Source organism: Polyodon spathula, chromosome 2 (genome assembly GCF_017654505.1).
Source record: "Polyodon spathula isolate WHYD16114869_AA chromosome 2, ASM1765450v1, whole genome shotgun sequence".
NCBI lineage: Eukaryota > Metazoa > Chordata > Actinopteri > Acipenseriformes > Polyodontidae > Polyodon > Polyodon spathula.
This window is the reverse complement of record NC_054535.1, coordinates 68862120-68882569: the sequence shown is the minus strand read 5'-3', so window position 1 is coordinate 68882569 and position 20450 is coordinate 68862120.

Genomic DNA, 20450 nt, shown 5'->3' with positions numbered 1-20450 from the left:
TAGTTTTGTTTGAGACGTTGGTTGTGTTTTTATAATGCAGATTTCCGCAGTTTTGCACCATGCTGCACAGGATCTCGGAGATGCGCTGTAGACGTCACTCAACACCCACAGAAATCTGTGCAGATTCTGCATAGCCCAGCGCAGCTTTGAAATGTTATTGCAGGAGGCTGGCTGCGGCTGTGAACCAAAAGGGACGATGCAAAGATCATGAGTGTCCTGCTAATCGTAATGCAAATAACCACTAAAACTACTGCTGCCACCTTGTTAGCAGAGACGAACGACATTTGATCATTATACAATGAAGCCGTGAACAGCCTTGTCCACGCTATATTACATTAATTAAAAAAAAAAAAAAAAAAAAAAAAAAAAACATAATGTACTAAATCTGTAATAAGTAATGTATCATTTTACAAATATAAATACAGAACGTTGAAAATGTGTGCTAGGCTGAAGTTTTGGAGAAGGAGTTTCTCTAAAAGCTGCATGTGACGTCAGAAAGACAGCAGCCAAGAGCAGCCGGCGCAGCAAGCTCTGGGTATCAGAACGAAGCAATTGAAACGTGTATTCTGTGTCATTGACCGTTTCCTTCAAAACCATTATCAAGCTACAGTATCACTTTACAAAAAAATCTTCCTCAGACACTTTGCTAATGCTGCAAGTACCATCGCTTGATTTAGAAGAAGCGTGTTTACACTTGAAAAAATGTGATAACTGGCGGTTTAGAATAAAAGCAACATATAATGACCCATCCTACTTGCAATCATATTGATCAAATTATATTTGAAGCTTCTTTTGACACAACGACTTGTATATTACGAGCTGGTTGATTACACTATGTAACACAATTTTTGTTCCTGGGTAGTAAGTGTTATTTCCTAATTGCTTATGCCTCAAAAGTATAGAAAATGGCTATTATTCCCCACAAACTTTGCTTTTGTGACCAGGACAGGAAAATTTCAAAATATCACTATTTCCAATGAGAAAACGGGCGCTTTTGTGTCTTTTCGTTCACATAAAGTCAGAAAAAAACAAATTTACAGTATAAACGTAAATCTCGAAAAACTACTCACTTTTAAATCTTTTGTAGTCATTTTTGTATTACTTTAGTACAAATACATGTTAATTTGGATTCATATGTTGTTTTTTTCTGACTTGATGTGAACGAAAAGACACAAAAGCACTCGCTTTCTCATTGGAAATAGTGATATTTTGACATATACCTGTTTTAAAAGGTACCAAAGTGTTTATTGTTTACTGTGGCATAGGAAAGCTCTGCCCTTTTTAAATTGGCAGAGATGGGGTTAATTTCCCCTACCTGCCTGGGTTTATTATGTTCAGGTGGCTGGGGTTGATTAGGTTACTTAACGATCAATCAGCGCCCAGCCACCTGACATAAAAGGAGGCCTCTGCTTCTGATTTAGGAGGAGGGAGCTGAGGAAGCAGGTTGGTGTTTGTGTGTGATTTTTTGAATTTTGCTAAAACCAGTGAAGGCATTGCCCAGCCTGGAAACCTTTATTTTGTACATTTTGCTTTTTTGTCTTTCTTTTTGTGTTTAAATCCCTTTATTTTACCCTTGTGCACTTTTATTTTGTGTTATTTATAATAAAATTAGTATTTTTTTGAACTGCAGACTGTCTCTGGGCCTCTATCCACTCACCAGCCTGCCACATTTGGTGTCAGCAGTGGGATAGTGCCAACTAGAGGCTCAGAGCAGTATTTTTGTTGTTGTTTTGTAGAATTTTTGGGATATTTTATTTTATTTTTTTTAAAAAACATGGGAAAGAAGAGCAGACTGTGGCAAAGGCAGGACAAGCAGCAGCTGAAGAAATGTAAGCTGCTGCAGCCACCGCTGGAGGACCCGGCCAGCCTCTTCCCCTGGTGTTCCTGGTGCAGGAAGGAGGACCATCGTTGGCGGTCCTGACCAGATGTGCCACCAGCAAACTGGTGTGGCCAGTGTAAGGAGGACAGCCACAACTGGGCAGGATGCCCCTACAACCAGGCCCAGGAAGAGGTGCAGTGTTCACCCCGGGCATCAGGGGCCACCTCACTACCTCCAGCACCAACACCTTCACCACCGTCCAAGGAGATCTGGGACTGGTTGATGGACCCTGAGGCAGACCTCGTCCACGATCTCTCCATAGTTATCAACACGCTGTGGCGTCGAGATGGGGAGAGGTGGGAACAGTGGGAGGAACAACACCACCCGGCGTCCTTCCCAGAGGTTGCCCTCATGGTGGTTAATTACCTGGTGGTAGTCATGGGAAATGCCCCAGTCACTCCAATAAAGAGGGGTGAGCCACCTTCCCGAGAGCCATTAAGGCAGGAGGAGCCGCCTGCCGCTCCCAGAGCCCAGAGAGGGAGGAGGAGCCGCCGCCGCTCCCAGAGCCCAGAGAGGGAGGAGGAGCCGCCGCCACCGCTCCCAGAGCCCAGAGAGGGAGGAGGAGCCGCCGTCGCTCCCAGAGCCAGAGAGGGAGGAGGAGCTGCCGCCGCTCCCAGAGCCCAGAGAGGGAGGAGGAGCCGCCGCCGCTCCCAGAGCCCAGAGAGGGAGGAGGAGGAGCCGCCGCTCCCAGAGCCAGAGAGGGAGGAGGAGCCGCCGCCGCTCCCAGAGCCCAGAGAGGGAGGAGGAGCCGCCGCCGCTCCCAGAGCCAGAGAGGGAGGAGGAGCCGCCGCCGCTCCCAGAGCCAGAGAGGGAGGAGGAGCCGCCGCCGCTCCCAGAGCCCAGAGAGGGAGGAGGAGCCGCCGCTCCCAGAGCCCAGAGAGGGAGGAGGAGCCGCCGCTCCCCAGAGCCAGAGAGGGAGGAGGAGCCGCCGCCGCTCCCAGAGCCAGAGAGGGAGGAGGAGCCGCCGCCGCTCCCAGAGCCAGAGAGGGAGGAGGAGCCGCCGCCGCTCCCAGAGCCCAGAGAGGGAGGAGGAGCCGCCGCCGCTCCCAGAGCCCAGAGAGGGAGGAGGAGCCGCCGCCGCTCCCAGAGCCAGAGAGGGAGGAGGAGCCGCCGCTCCCAGAGCCAGAGAGGGAGGAGGAGCCGCCGCTCCCAGAGCCGCCGCCGCTCCCAGAGCCCAGAGAGGGAGGAGGAGCCGCCGCTCCCAGAGCCCAGAGAGGGAGGAAGAGCCGCCGCCGCTCCCAGAGCCCAGAGAGGGAGGAGGAGCCGCCGCCGCCGCTCCCAGAGCCCAGAGAGGGAGGAGGAGCCGCCGCCGCTCCCAGAGCCCAGAGAGGGAGGAGGAGCCGCCGCCGCTCCCAGAGCCCAGAGAGGGAGGAGGAGCCGCCGCCGCCGCTCCCAGAGCCCAGAGAGGGAGGAGGAGCCGCCGCCGCTGCCCCAGAGCCAGAGAGGGAGGAGGAGCCGCCGCCGCTCCCAGAGCCCAGAGAGGGAGGAGGAGCCGCCGCCGCTGCTCCCAGAGCCCAGAGAGGGAGGAGGAGCCGCCGCCGCTCCCAGAGCCCAGAGAGGGAGGAGGAGCCGCCGCCGCTCCCAGAGCCCAGAGAGGGAGGAGGAGCCGCCGCCGCCCCCAGAGCCAGAGAGGGAGGAGGAGCCGCCGCCGCTCCCAGAGCCAGAGAGAGGGAGGAGCCGCCGCCGCTCCCAGAGCCCAGAGAGGGACGAGGAGCCGCCGCTCCCAGCGCCCAGAGAGGGAGGAGGAGCCGCCGCTCCCAGAGCCAGAGAGGGAGGAAGAGCCGCCGCCGCTCCCAGAGCCCAGAGAGGGAGGAGGAGCCGCCGCCGCTCCCAGAGCCCAGAGAGGGAGGAGGAGCCGCCGCCGCTCCCAGAGCCCAGAGAGGGAGGAGCTATGGCCCGAGGATGCCTGCCTTGCACCGCCCAAGAATGCCACGCCTGCTCCGCTAAGGGATGACTCATTTGGATCGCCTGGGGTTGCCTGCTGCTCCGCATCGCTTGTGACTGCTAGTGTCTCCTTTTTGTTTTCTAGGGTTGCCGAGAGTCCGTCGCCGCCTCCACCACCAGAGGGAGCCGGGCCGCCATCGCCGTACTACCTTGGAGATCCAGGGCCCCCTCAACTAAAAAAGGCTTGGGGGCTCCGACATCAACCCCGCCCACCACCACCCACCATAACAGCCCACCCAAGGGACATAATTGGACATTTGGGTGGGGGGGGGAGTTGGCTGGTGTACGTTGTACATGGGGGGAGGTGTGTGGCAGAGCAAAGCTCTGCTCTTTTTAAATTGGCAGGGATGGGGTTAATTTCCCCTACCTGCCTGGGTTTATTATGTTCAGGTGGCTGGGGTTGATTAGGTTAATTAACGATCAATCGGCGCCCAGCCACCTGACATAAAAGGAGGCCTCTGCTTCTCATTTGGGAGGAGGGAGCTGAGGAAGCAGGTTGGTGTTTGTGTGTGATTTTTTTGAATTTTGCTAAAACCAGTGAAGGCATTGCCCAGCCTGGAAACCTTTATTTTGTGCATTTTGCTTTTTTATCTTTCTTTTTGTGTTTAAATCCCATTATTTTGCGTTATTTATAATAATATTAGTATTTTTTTGAACTGCAGACTGTCTCTGGGCCTCTATCCACTCACCAGCCTGCCACATTTACAAATAAGAAAAATAATGCATTTAGCATGAACAGTTTCTTTTTCAAAAGAGTACAGTGGAGAACTAAAAAAGACAAGCTTTAAAAATCACAAAAGATGCAATAATTAGGAGTGCCACTAAGTGGGATTTGATGCTATTAAAAGTTCACTTCAGAACCTGCGAAAAATAAAGGGGGGGGGTCAAAGTCAACTCCCACCTCACACCCAAGGTGTGCCTATGAGAGAATGAGTAAAAGTGCACCGTGCATCAATCCTATAAAACAAGATAAACACAAGTAAATACAAAATAAAGAAACAAATCTCACTGCAACGCTAAAACATGACAAATCACAGTGAATACATCAAACAAATCATACCTAATAACTACAAAAAGTAACATAAACAAACCAATATGCTTCACTAAAGATCCCCGCACCTGTAAGAGAGGAAGAGGGGTAGCACCCGAAACCTGCACTTGAGCCACCTCAGTTTATTCAACACAGCAATACAAACAAACATTAGTTTAAGCAACACTTATTCATTACGTATCAGATGTTCTCATTTTGTAAATCATTAAAAAGCTAGTGCACCCTATAATGATCCCTTATATACTAATATAGCTCTGCACCTTTAAGGTTTGGAGCTCTTGAGAGACTGATGTCATACTCCACCTCCCAACGGAGGAGACGTAGTGTGTGTGCGTGTTTATGAGACAAGAGTTCAACAAGTTCAGCATGGCAGTTAATAGTTGTACAGGGAACTCTTACAATAATATACATATATTGGCTATCTGTGGTTTGTGTACTCGATTGTGAGGATGGATTAACGAAGCATGTGATGGAAAATAAACTGAGGCCTTTCCAAAAGTCTGGACTTCTGTGTTTTCACTCAAGGACTCATTCCTACACTGTTAATCTGGCAGAAACCTTTGGCCAAACTTGAATCTTGGACAAAGTGATTGGATTTTTCTTAAACCTGCATACCTGCAACAACTGGCTGTAAAGAGAAGTATAATATGTGTTTTTTATTTTATTTTACTGAAACTGAAACGGAACTTAAATAATTACTTTGCATTGATTATTAAGTAGGAAATAAAATGAACAAGAAAATATAATAGACAAGAAAAAAAGTGATCCAAATGTTTTTTTTTTGCTTTTTGCTTATTGGAGAAAATAACAGAAAGATGTTTACTAAACACGTTATTTTTTGACATATATAAAATAGGTATTTTTTTTGCAAACATTCCTGCAAAATTGCAGCAGAGTATACCTTGTTTAATTGAAGAGCAACGCACCATTATTATTGGTTGAATGCATGTGGATACTGCCTATTTGATAGACAGCCAGTGGCTCACGTTTTTTTTTTCTCTTTTTTTCTCACAAGCTGGGATTCTAGTTATACAGCAGTAGTTAAGAGATATTAGAAGCTGCAAAGAACGTGGATTTAATAACGAAATAATTAAAAGGACAGCTCTCCAGAACTATGACGCTACATACTGCTTGGACTAGAAGAGGATATCTGGGATCTATGTACCTTATTCTACACAAACTTTGTGTTCTGTACCAGCACTCCCCAAAACTGTTAACAGACTGCTCTACCAATGGGGACAACACAATACAACAACATGCATAAAACAAAGCCATTCTAGAGGTAGGAAGTGACTGTGATAGTTTGGATTTTGAAATAAGTAGCAAAGCAGGAGCCAGGCCAAAAAGGCCAGCAACTCAATATCGGAATACACCAGCTTCAGAAGCAGTAGAAGCCTTAAGAGCAGAAGTTACATCTTTAAAAGTGCCATTAGAAGATTAAGTAAAAATACAAAAAGATATTATGGAAACATTGGCTGCAATGACAAAATCATCCACTACTCATAAACCTACAGTAACACTCTTTGCACCAGCAGATTACACACAAAAGCTAGCAGTGCACAGACAGAAGCAATGCTACCATTGACTTCCATTATGCATCAAAGTAAACTTAAACCCAAGGTCTACAAGGGGACAAGTGACCCGTCAGCTGAAGAGTGGCTACAATCAGTGAACTTGTACAAGTCTGCCCTACGTCTAACAGATATTCAGATGCTGAGAGAACTTACTGGGCTTTTGGACAAAGAACCCCAGAAGTGGTTTAAAGCAACGTCAAGCCATGTTAACTTTTGGGAACACTTTGAAGACCTTTTCAAGCAAGCTTTTATACCTGTAGATAATCAGGAACGCATACTAAGAAATATTCTGGAAAAACAGCAGAAATACAATGAACCACTTCCCAAATTTCATTACACACATGGTAAATGAATTCCGTAAACTGAAAAATTCACCTTCAGAAGCAGAACAAATAGAAATCATTAGACGGCACACACATGAAAAATACAAAGTTGCTCTTTATTTGTCTCTAGTGGTCAATATAACAGACCTTCTGCTTGCACACAATCTCCATATAGCAACAGGAACTTGTACAGCTGAAGATATACAAGGACCAACTACACACATGGGGTCACAAAACACCTATTCTTACATATGTAAACATCCAGATGTGACGGTACATAGCTGTCCCAACAGATGTGGAAGTAAATCTTTTTCTAACCGAGGAAGACAGGGCTATGGTCCACTCAGACATTTCCAGAGAGGGAAGAAAAGAGTGTACAGAGCAGAGGGACCGCATACAGGAAATGAATTTCACATGGGAAATCCTCCAGCCATGCAGCCCAACTGGTTACAAATGACCAGCAGCAATTATGATAGACACTCTCTTCTACCAGCTAGAGGACGCTGATCTGGGCAACAGCATGGCCAACAGGGAAGCTTCAGGGGGAAGAGGAGATAAGATGGGGGCACCCCTTTTCTCACAGTCAACCACAGCCTCCAACTAAGAAGGAACCACAAACAGTTGCTATAAGGCATGTCAGAGATGCAGATACTACTATTGCTTATACCTCACCACTGATTTTTCCAGTTCAGATTTGCATGCACTTTGAATACTGGTGCTTCTGTTTCTGCCATCAATCCAGAAACCATGACCACCTGTGGAAGAGAGAAAGAAAAAATGAAACCATCTTCCTGACATTCAACTAGCTGACTCAAAGACATGTGAATAATGTGGTTGCTAATCAGACTTGGAGGACAAAAATTTGACCATAGATTTCTTTTAATACCTGGACTTAGCTCATCAGTTATATAGGGCATGGACTTTATTGAGAAAGCTAAAGTGATCGTTAATGCAAAATCTCGAACTGTATACCTCGGCAACCAATGCCAACATTCAACCATTTGTTGCACCCAAGAAGTAAAGAAAAATAATTACCCAGAAAGGCTGGAATGTGGCAGTATAGCATGTCTGTCTAACCCAAAGAAAATACTTGAAGAAAAAGTTTTGTTGTCTGACCTTAATCAACAACAGCATAAACAAATGTACGCAACTATTTAGACTGCACTAGCTTAGTGGAACATTCAATCAAAACTGTGGTCCGTATCATGTATCACCTGTGAAGAGAAAGATCATTGATGGACAAATTGACTCTGTGCTCCAAAAAGGAATAATTGAACCATCTACAAGTCCATGGGCTTCGCCTATTGTCATTATCCAGAAGCCGGATGCAGAGCCCAGGTTTTGTATTGACTATCGACACCTAAACTGTGTAACAACTAAAGATTCCTACCCACTACCACGAGTTGATGACTGTTTTTTTTTTTAGCTCAAGCAAAAAACATATCCTCCCTCGATCTTGCCCGGGGCTATTGGTAAGTTTCAGTAGCAGAAGAATCCAAGCTTACATCAAGCTGAAAGATCATGCTCAACTTCAGAGAAGGAGTGTTTGGCCATGATATGGGCAGTGGAGCATTTCAGGCCTTACTTAGAAGGGACTATGTTCACTGTGGTAACAGACCACCATGCACTGCAGTGATTAATGAACTGCCCAGACCCATCAGGACGTCTTAACCCGCTGGTGCTTAAGACTTCAAGAATTTGATTTTAACATTACCCATAGACCTGGAAAGCAGAACTTGGTTCCAGATGCGCTTTCCAGAAACCCAACACATGAAGCAATGGAACCCACTGATGTTCTGCCGGATCATGCCTTTATATGTAGTCTTAACCCCTGTACCAGGGACTTGTTGTTTTGGAAGATAAGGACCAACTAATATCCTTGCAGTTACAGGACCCCATTATTGGACCCATTCTAAGTGACTTTGAATCATCAGTGAACTTGGAAGTTGAAAGTAAAAACCCTAAATTCTGTGTTCTAGGTGGAGTGTTGTACTACAGAGATGAAGCCTATTCTCAAATTAACCAAATTCACCAGTACAAGTCTATATGCCTTAGGCTTTATTTACCATTACCATGACCACCCACTGTCTGGTCACCTCAGAGTCACAAAAATGCTACAAAGACTTCAACAACTTGTGTTCTGGCAAAGACATAACAGCCTATGTAAAGTCTTGCAGAATCTGTCAGACTACTAAACCAAGCCAACAGAGACAATCAGGATACATGAACCCAATTGAACCCCAGTACCCCTGGGAGTATTGTGGAGTACACTATGTTGGACCTTTACCCTGGACTCCAAGAAGAAATCAATACCTACTAGTTTTTCTAGACCAAATGGGTGGAGATATTACCTGTTAAAACAGCAACAGCTCAAACAGCTGCATCAAAGTTTGTCAAGGAAATGTTTTGTAGATATGATGCTCAAAGGTTTCTGATATCTGACTGAGGACCTATATGTATCACAAATAGTGTTTGCACTCAGAACAGTACCACACCTCTAGCTTGTGTAGTGCATGTAGCCAACTTACTACCCTACTATACCTGGGAAACTGCAAATGAAAAGGGCAAAATAGATGCATTACATGAAGCGAATGATCCCAACACATGTCAGGACTCGGTGGGTCACATTGAGGCAAATTCTCCTCTCCATCAGTCTATGGATCCATCGAAACGGAAATATTCTCTTATTCCAGCATCAGCCAGCCAGGAGCAAAGTGAAATACAATCACCAACGTCTACTAGACCAGACTCTCTTCAGGAGGAGACAAGAGTACAGTCTGGAAAATTGGTTCCAAACAGTAACAGAAGACTTCAATCCAGAGACTGAAGATGTTTAAAGCGACTTTGACTTTGGAGAACATTGTGTCTTTCCCACATGTCCTCCACGTTACAATTTGAGAGAAAGGAGACATCCTTGAATAACTCACAACTGGGCAAATAATAACTAGACTCATGAGTACCATAGACCTAACATGTGCCATTTGTGTTTATTTATTTTTTCTTTTCTTTTCACAGGAACTCTAAAAGGTGCTTTCTGAGTTAATGCTAGGACACAGGAATGTTTTTTTTTAATTGATCATTGGTAAAAAGAAAAAGTTAAAAAGTACAGCAAAAGTGTTTAGATAAGTTTAGTTTGAGAAACTAAAAATGGTGATAAAGGCAAAAACAAGATTGTAGAGAGAAAAAAATAAGTCCTAAAATATATAAAATCATATGGTTCTAGTAAGGTGAAACGATGGGACAGGAAAAGTAAAACTTAACATAGGACATACATCTAGGTTAAAAGGGACCATAAGTTGCAATTTACCAATTAATAGTTTAACTCCACTTCTAGTATTTGGTTTTGAAAAGTTGAGTAAAACTGAGTTAAAGAAAGGGAAAGCAGCCTTTATAAAGATAATACAGTCACTTACAAACATCCAGTAGTGCAAAGGTAAAGTCACCTTATTTTTCTTTATGGCTTTCAGATTGTTTATGATAGATATTTTCTATTTCTGTTGGAAGATATATGCATATAGTTTGTAACTGTCCATTGTAGGAAATAGTGTGATGTTCACACTAAGTATAATATCAATAATATTGTGATTTGTTGTGGTATAGATAGGTTTAAGGTCCGGGGACGGCCCTTATAATAACCAGGGGGAATATGTAATGATCCCTTATATATTAATATTAGCTCTGCACCTTTAAGGTTTGGAGCTTGCAGTGTGTCTGTGTGTAAGACTAAAACACTGAAACATCAACTGCCAATCAACATGATCATTATTTATGCTGCAGCCATATCAAAATCACTATCAAATAAAAAAACTAAATAAGATGACATTTTATACGCCATTTAAAAAAGATGGCAAGTAGCCTTGTTCTCAAGTAACAACGCAAGCCTGTATGATACCAGCATACCTTCTTTGCTTCCAGGTATATTGACCTATAGTAGTATGACTGCTTCTCTGATGCTGTAGACTTTGACTAATACTTGTGATAATCTTGCCAATCAAGATGCATTTTTCATATGTTTTAAGAGATAATGCTGATTGCTCTAACGCCAGCACATGGTTAGGGGAGAAATGATGAAAATCACAACTATGTGCCTAACAAGGTATTTGCCACTTATCACATCATATGAAAATATTTGGCAGCAGAAGATACTAGTACCTATTTTCCTTTCCAGAGATTACTGCCATCAGCAGACCCACCAGGATTCAATTGAATCATAATTGAATCCATGCAATGGGTCCCCTGTACAAGGTTTATAAAAGTTGAGGTTACACCAGAAGAACATCCCCTTTAGAACATAACCTTAGCATTTTAATACTGTGAGAAGATACATGGTGGTGAAGTACAAATAATGAGTGAAGGGGGACAGTGAGGGACATTGTGTTTTCTGTTTATACCATGCCTGAGACATGTATTTAATTTAATTTAATTAAGTTGTTTATATTTGTTTGACTGACTAAACAAACATAAACCAGTGAATTCAGAACTGTTGACCAATTAGAAGCTTAGGCTGAAATTTGGAGGAGGGGTTATTGAATAATTGCTTTCCTATTAGGATTATTGACTGATTGCTCTCTTAAAAGAACATAAGAAAGCTTACAAACAAGAGGAGGCCATTCAGCTCATCTTGCTTGTTTGGTTGTTAGTAGCTTATTGATCCCAGAATCTCATCAAGTAGCTTCTTGAAGATCCCAGGGTGTAAGCTACAACAACATTACTGGGGAGTTGGTTTCAGACTCTCACAATTCTATGTGTAAAAAAAAAAAAAAAGTACCTATCCTGAATGCCCCTTTAATATCCATTTGTGACCCCTGGTCTTTTTTCAGGTAGAAAAAATCCCTTGGGTTGACATTGTCAATACCTTTTAGAAATTTGAAAGCTTGAATCAAATAACTGTGTAGTCTTCTTTGTTCAAGACTTAATAGATTAAATTCCTTTAGCTTGTCTCCATATGAAATGCCTTTTAAACCTGGAATAATTCTGGCCGCTCTTCTTTGCACTCTTTCTAGAGCAGCAATATCCTTTTTGCAACGAGGTGACCAGAACTGAACACAATATTCTAGATGAGGTGTGTTTTATTGTTTATGACTTAAAATGTATTGTTTGTTTATTTTAGAACGGGACCTTGTGCATATTTTTAATTTGTTTTGTATTTTTGTTATGAGTCAATGGGGTTGAAGCCCCAAGCACCAAAAATCGTGCAGAATGTGACCATCTCCGGACCGATTAATGGATTGTTAATCCGGAGATGGTCACATGTGTAAAAGCCTGTAGCATTAACGTTCTGGGTGGAGTGTTCTGAGGAGGAACGTGTGCGAGAGTGAGATGGGAGAATATTGAAATCAAAAACAAAACTAAAAATAAAAGTAGAGTAGCCTACAGGATCAGTGAAGGTGATTGCTCAGCCTGACTGAGGTTTTGTTTTTATGTGCTTGTGATTTGTTTTGTTTACCTTTGTTATTTTTCTCTGTGAGCAGTGTTTTCTATTTAAATATTTTATTTATTTTTGTTTAATAAAAACAGCACAACTGCGCTTTAACCCAGCCTACCTGTTTGTGCTGCAATTATTTCCTGGCCTGATGTCACCACCTAGGCTACCTTGTCACAAAGGTATTAATGCATTTTCTTATTTTATTTATCTGTATGGTTTTATTTTGAAGTTGAATAATTTAATGTTAAAATATAAGTAGGGATTCACCAAATCCAGGATTCGGTTTCGGATTCAGCCCAAATATCTACTTTTTGAGCTGGGTTCGGATGAATACTTAGGACTCAGTGAACCAAATCCTATATCCGCCCAGACGCACATCCATTTTAATACATCCCTTCAACGTGTGCAGTTCTTTAAATAAAAGATGCGAATCCGGTATTGAATGTAACTGTTGTATTTAATAACAAGAACACACTTGATAAACTTTTTCGCAGCTAGCAATTCCCTTACTGGTGGTACACACACTAAACACGTCATGCAGCTGCTGAATGCAAACATACCCCCCGTAAACTATTTTGTAGCCTATTTGATATGTGTTACACACACGATTTCACAGGGAGATACAGGTCACTCATCATGGTCATTTTTTTCATCATAGCTTTCAGATCAGGTGACACAAGTTGAAACGTCATTAAAGAAAATAGAGGGTTAGGCAAAAATGCAGCTCTCCTTTATTGTAAAGGTAAAGTAAACGGTTCTGTATTTTAACGTTTCTGCTCTGGGGGAGGACTTGTGGTAAATTGTGTAAGTTTCAAACTAAAATCTTATTCAGGGGTATATTTCCATTCGGTAATAAAAATACTATTAACTAAAAGGCTCAAAACTATAGATTGTACACATCCCTTGTAAGTATCTGCTAGTCTGTTTTTCATTCAACAGTTTTCTTCCGTTTTCTTGACAATTTTTGAAGGATTTGGTATGCGGTTCGGTATTCGGACAAATCTGTTGAGATGGATTCAGTATTTGGCCGAATCACAAAAATTTGGATTCAGTGCATCCCTAAATATATGTAACCATTACCATAAAAGATTGTACAGTATTTATCGAGATTACTCATGAGTTTTTAGCCCCTGAAAAAAAACATTTTACTCTCTGTGTTAAAATTAGAGGTTAAGTTACCCCTAGATCCAAAACATTATCTGGAGCACTGCCTGGAAGCAAAGAAGGAATGTTGGTATACAGGCTTGTGTTGTTATTTGAGGACAAGGCTACTTGCCATTGTTGTTAAATGACCCATGGACATGGCAGTGCAGAGTTATGGGACATTCATGCTTGAAAGAGCTCTAATGTTCAGTTATTTTGTTGTTTATTTGATAGTTATTTTGATATGGCTGAAGCATAAATAATGGTCACGTAGTAAGTAGCAATACAGTGGTTCAGTGAGGCAAAAAAACCTTGCACTTCGGGTTAGAAGCTTGAAATTTGGTACAATTATATATTGACCTATACTGAACATTTCTGGATATGGAACTCAATTAGCAGTATCCATTGCTTGATTAAAAATATGTTAAAGACATTATAAATATAGAATTCATTAATTCTAAATATAAAATATTGTTTCAGCTTCTATCTGAAAATGATACACATTTCTTATAATACATTGCATGCCTGCTTTCTGTATGAACTGATGTTTTTTTGTTTTACAATTTAGTATGGATTCCTGATTTGAAAGATTGTTATATATTATACTAGTTTTATTATACATTCTTAAGGACACTTTTCATGCTTAATATCATAATTAATATAATTTTTATCATGTATGTGCATTTCATTCCTTAATTACTAAGTTAAAAAAAAAATGATGTTCAGCAAAAGCCCTTCAGCTTTGTAGAATTAGTTTTTAATCATTTAATAACTATGTGTACAATATTATACACACACACACACACACACACACACACACACACACACACACACACACACACACACACACAGTGCTGTGAAAAAGTATTTACCCCCATCTGATTTTCTGCATTTTTGCATATTTTTGACACTGAATGTTATCAGATCTTCAACCAAAATCTAATATTAGATAAAAGGGACCCTGAGTGAACAAATAACACAAAATTGTGATACTTCTTTCATTTATTTATTAAAAAAATTATGCAACACTGTGACAAAGTGCCCTCCCCTGTGTGTATTTTCTGTTATATGTTGCATGTGGTGTGTTAAATGTTGGTGTATAGGCATTGGTACACGGGATATAAACAGGTCTGTGTTTCACGTGTTTAAAAATGTATAATTGTATTTAGGCACAGGATTGTACATCACTTCACGTGCATTTAAAGTATTTAATATGTGAGCACAAGGTTGCACATAATTAATTCACGTGCTGGGATTCAAGTGAATAATTAATTGGTAATTGAATCCCAGTACAACAGTATTTATAGATGCACGTTTTACTCACTCTGGGTTGTTGGGTGTTCGGTGAGTAGGGAACGGGAGAGAGAGAAGTTTAATATCAATTGCTATTACGTGCTGGTGGAACCAGCATGATACTTGTTTATTTAAATTCATCGTGTTTGTTAGCTTGTCTATATGCTCACCATTTGTTAAGTGTTAGTCCGTTTTTGTTTGTCTATTTATTTTGGCGTAAAGTGCCGTGTACTGTCTTCTGTTTGTTTAATCAGTTTATTTTCAATAAACCGGTGCAAGCAAGTGTCTTCATCATTTAACCCCATCTGTCCTGTCTCTGTGTATTCATTTTCTGGTTCTGATGTCTCCACTCAGCCGTCTTTGTGACACACCCAAAGCCCCTGTGTGAAAAAGTAATCGGCCCCTTAGCAGCAATAATACACCACCTTTAGCAGCAATAACTGCAACCAATCACATCCTGTAGTTATGAATCAGTCTCACAGCTCCATGGAGGAATTTTGGCCCACTCCTTCAAGCAGAACTACTTCAACTCAATGACATTTGTGGGTTTTCGAGCATAAACTGCTTGTTTCAGGTCCTGCCACAACATCTCAATGGGGTTTAGGTCTGGACTTTGACTAGGCCATTCCAAAACTTTAATTCTTTTTATTCTTCAACCATTCTGATGTAGACTTGCTTGTGTGTTTTGGATCATTGTCTTGCTGCATGACACAGCTGTGCTTCAGCTTCAGCTCATGTTCAGATGGCCTGACATTCTCCTATAGAATTCTCTGATACATTCATGGTTCCTTCAATGATGGCAAGTCGTCCAGGTCCTGATGCAGCAAAGCATCCCCAAATCATGACACTAGCATCACCATGCTTAACCGTTGGTATGAGGTTCTTACTGTGGAATGCAGTGCCTGGTTTTCGCCAGACATAATGGGGCCCATGTTGGCCAAAAAGTTCCACATTTGACTTATCTGTCCATAGAACATTAAGGATCATCCAGGTGCTTTTTGGCAAACTTGAGACGAGCATTCATGTTCTTCTTAGTGAGCAGTGGTTTTCGCCTTGCTACTCTGCTATGAATCCGTTTTTTCCCTGTGTATTTCTGATGGTGGAGTCATGAACACTGACCTTAGCCAAGGCAAGAGAGGCACGCAGATCCCTGGATGTTGTTCTTAGGTTCTTGTGACTTCCTGGACAATTTTATGACTTGCTTTTGGAGAGAATTTGGCAGGACGGCCACTCCTGGGAAGATTCACTACAGTCCCAAACTTTCTCCATTTGGACAATATGGGTCTGTGGAAGGGGTGTGGGTAATTCACTGACTAGGAGACAGACAGATGTACTTGGAAACACCACACAGGTGCCCAGTTTTATTTTGGACCGGTTCTTATTTCTCTCCGGCAGAGGGCACTGTTGACCGCGGGCTGCCTATCAACAATGATAGACAGCACCACGGAAATACCACAGCCGGTACACGAACAGCAAGTGCACTCGCAGGTGCTCAAAGAAATAATAATGAAAACAGAAGGCGAAAGAAAAAGGGAAAATAAAACAGTAATAAAACTACAAATAAAAGGTGCTGCACTCGGCAGCGTTATCCCGGTCGCCGCTACCCGCACGACCCGGATCACCGTCCTATTCTCTCGTCTATCTAGCCTGCTCTTTTACAATACGCCGGGGTCTGCCCAAGGATTCCCCGCTCTCTCTCTCTGTCTCGCTGTGAATCTTTATTTTTCTCCCGGCTGATTATCGGTCCTGAATCAAAGCTTCCGCACTCTTGGCGCGTCTAAGTGGGCAGACCTGAGGAAACAACAGAGCGTTATTTTATAGGACCAACAATCACCCAAGACCCGCCTCTCATTCAGAGAGGGGAAAAGTCCACACACCCACTTTCCCACCTCCCCGTGTCACTGCCATGACTCACAGGCAGTTGTTGGGCGACTGCCGCCCTCTTCCTGCAGCCAGTGAACAAGCCAGCAGAGTCAGCACAGATCTCTCCCTGTTACAGGGTCTGACTGTGGTTTGTTGGAGCCACAGAACCTTAGAAATGGCTTTATAACCCTTTCCAGACTGATAAGCATCAACAACTTTTTTTTTTTCCCCCGGAGGTCTTCAGGAATTTCTTCTGATAATGGCACGATGTGCCTCTAGAACCTGTGTGCTGACAACTTCACTCTGATGGTAAGGGCCAAAGTTAGTCAGATTTATATTGGGCATGGCTGGCCCAAATCAGGCCTGATTGTTAACCAAAGTATTCAAACAGCTGACCCTAATTACCCCTTTAATTGGGTTGAGTTAACTAGGGGAGGCAACAACTTTTTCACAAATGAAGATTGCATGTTTGATTACCTTGCACACCAAACAAATGAAAGAAGCACCAAACTTTGAGGTAATTTTTTCTGTCAGAATCCCTCTATATACTACTACAACCAACAAATTAAATGTGAAAAATGTGCAAAAATGCAGAAAATCAGATAGGGGGCAAATACTTTTTCACAACACACACACACACATATATATATATATACAGCTCTGGAAAAAATTGAGACGACTGCAAAATTATCATTTTCTATGGTGTTACTATTTATAGGTATGTGTTTGGGTAAAATGAACATTTTTGTTTTATTCTATAAACTACTGACAACATTTCTCCCAAATTACAAATACAAATATTGTCATTTAGAGCATTTATTTGCAGAAAATGACAACTGGTCAAAATAACAAAAAAGATGCAGTGTTGTCTGACCTCAAATAATGCAAAGAAAATAAATTCAGATTAATTTTTAAACAACACAATACTAATATTTTAACTTAGGAAGAATTCAGAAATCAATATTTGGTGGAATAACCCTGATTTTCAATCACAGCTTTCATGCGTCTTGGCATGCTCTCCACCAGTCTTTCACATTGATGTTGGGTGACTTTATGTCACTCCTGGCGCAAAAATTCAAGCAGCTCGGCCATGCTGGGCTGGCCATGACAGGGTCTTGATATGGTGGTCCTCCATCCACACCTTGATTGACCTGGCTGTGTGGCATGGAGCATTGTCCTGCTGGAAAAACCAATCCTCAGAGTTGGGGAACATTGTCAGAGCAGAAGGAAGCAAGTTTTCTTCCAGGAATGTGATTAAAAGGAAGATGGATGGTCACAAGCCATCAAACAAAGCTGAGCTGCTTGAATTTTTGCGCCAGGAGTGGCATAAAGTCACCCAACATCAATGTGAAAGACTGGTGGATAGCATGCCAAGATGCATGAAAGCTGTACTTGAAAATCAGGGTTATTCCACCAAATATTGATTTCTGAACTCTTCCTAAGTTAAAACATTAGTATTGTGTTGTTTATAAATGAATATGAACTTATTTTCTTTGCATTATTCGAGGTCTGACAGCACTGCATCTTTTTTGTTATTTTGAGGCTGGACCCTCCGGCTCTCGGGACGGTAGCTCCATCCTCTCTAACTCTTGGGAAGGCAGCACCTTCCCCCTGGGTGACGGCGGGCAGGCAGGCAACCCCAGGCGATGCGGGCAGGCAGGCAACCCCAGGCGATGCGGGCAGGCAGACAACCCCAGGCGATGCGGGCAGGCAGGCAACCCCAGGCGATGCGGGCTGACAGGCAACCCCAGGCGATGCGGGCTGGCAGGCAACCCCAGGCGACGCGGAGCAGTTGGCCTCCCCAGGCGATGGTGAACCAGCTTCCCCAGGCAATGGCGAACCAGCATCCCCAGGCAAAGTGGTCGGAGCATCCTTGGACGGTGCTGTGCCTCTTAGCCGATGGGCAGCTTGTCTCTGCACTCCCCTCAGCAACCGGTACAGAGGCTGGGAGGGACCTCCAGCATCTTCTGCTGGCCGTGGAGGGAGAAACAATGCCCGCTGTTCCCCCTCTGCTGGTGGTGGAAGCACCAGCAGGAACTCTTCCCCTGCTGGTGGAGGTGGCACCAGCAGGCACTCTTCCCCTGCTGGTGGAGGTGACACCAGCAGGCACTCCTCTCCTGTTGGTGGCGGTGGGAGCAACGGGTAGTCCTTCTCCAAGGGTGGAGGCGAGACCAGCAGGTAATCCTCCTCTGCTGGTGGTGGTGGTGGTGGGAACAGCCTGTATTCTTTCCCTGTGGGTCCCTTCAGCCCTGGTCCTGTGGGCTTCCCCTTCTTGGGCCGTGGACGCACCGGCTCCTCCCGCTCGGGCCGTGGACGCACCGACTCCTCCGGCTCGGGCCGTGGACGCACAGACTCCTCCCGCTCGGGCCGTGGACGCACCAACTCCTCCTGCTCGGGCTCTGGGAGCGGCGGCTCCTCCTCTCTGGGCTCTGGGAGCGGCGACTCCTCCTCTCTGGGCTCTGGGAGCGGCGACTCCTCCTCTCTGGGCTCTGGGAGCGGCGACTCCCCCTCTAGGTGGCGACGGCAGCGGCTCCACCCCCATTTCTTCAAGGTGGGGGATCTCCCCCATGTCTATCGCCAGGTATGCCAGGACCATGATGAATATTTCCTGGAGGGACCTCGGGTGATGCTCTCTCTCCCACTCCTCCCACCTCTCCCCATCTCGATGCCACAGTGTGTTGATGGTGACGGGAAGGTCATGGAAGAGGTCTGCTCTGGGGTGCACCAACCACTCCCAGATCTCCAATGATGGTGGTGAAGGCGGTATTGGTGGGGTGGCTGCCGAGGACGGGGTTGGTAGTTGCTCCTGGTCCGGGTTGTAGGGGCATTCTGCCCAGCTGTGGCCATCCAGCTCACAGCGCCCACACCAGTCAGCTAATGGCCCATCCGGACAGGACCTCCACCGGTGGTCTTCCTTTCCGCACCAGGTGCACCACGGGAACAAGCTCGCTGGGTCCTTCCACAGAGCTTGGGTTGGTGATGACGGCTACTGCTGCCGCTGCTGCTGCTTTTGCTGCTTCCTCCGCTGCCTCTGCTTTTTGCCCATTCTGCTCTCCGATGAACAAAGAACAAAAAGAACCTCCAAAATCCAAAATTCCAAAAAATTCAAAAAAAAAAATACTGCTCTGAGCCTCTAGGTGGCGCTATCCCACTTCTAAACCAAGTGTGACAGGATAACAGAGGGCTGAGGCTCAGAGACAATGTATAGTCAAAAAAATAAAGTTATTTATTAAATAAAATAATCAAATAAACAGGCACAAGGGCCAACAAAAAGAAGTTCAAACAAAAATAAGTGAATTTACTAAAGTAAATGGTCAGGTTCCAAGGCTTTTAAAACAAGACACTTTTTTTTCCAAACACAAAAACTCTCCAACACAAAGCAAACACCTCAAACAGAAAAAAACACACCTCCAGCCAGAGCCTCTCCCCTGGCTTTTATCCCCTGTGGCTGGAGCCCAATTAATCAATAATTACTAATCATTCAATTAGCGCTCCAGCCACATTCTCACATGTTTTCCTGGCAGGGAGAAATTTAACCCCCTCCCTGCCAGTTCCAAACATATTCATATAGACGGGGCAGTTCCCGTCACAAATATAGATATATATATATATATATATATATATAGATATAGATATAGATATAGATATATATAGATATATATATATATATATATATATATATATATATATATATATATATATATATATATATATGTTGTGTGTGTGTGTGTGTACAGGGTATATAAAGAGAACAGTCAGTCTCTTCGAGGCTGCTGCTGTGTGGAGACTCCGATTGTTGGTGTGTTCAATTATACTAAAAGATACTGTGTAAAGCCTTCTTGTTTGCATCTTTAAAAACTGTGCGTTTTTCAGCCAGTAAACAGCTTAGCTGTCTGCTATTATTGTAAATTAGAGTCAGGTGCATGGTATATAAAAAGGAAAAGAACTTGAGCGA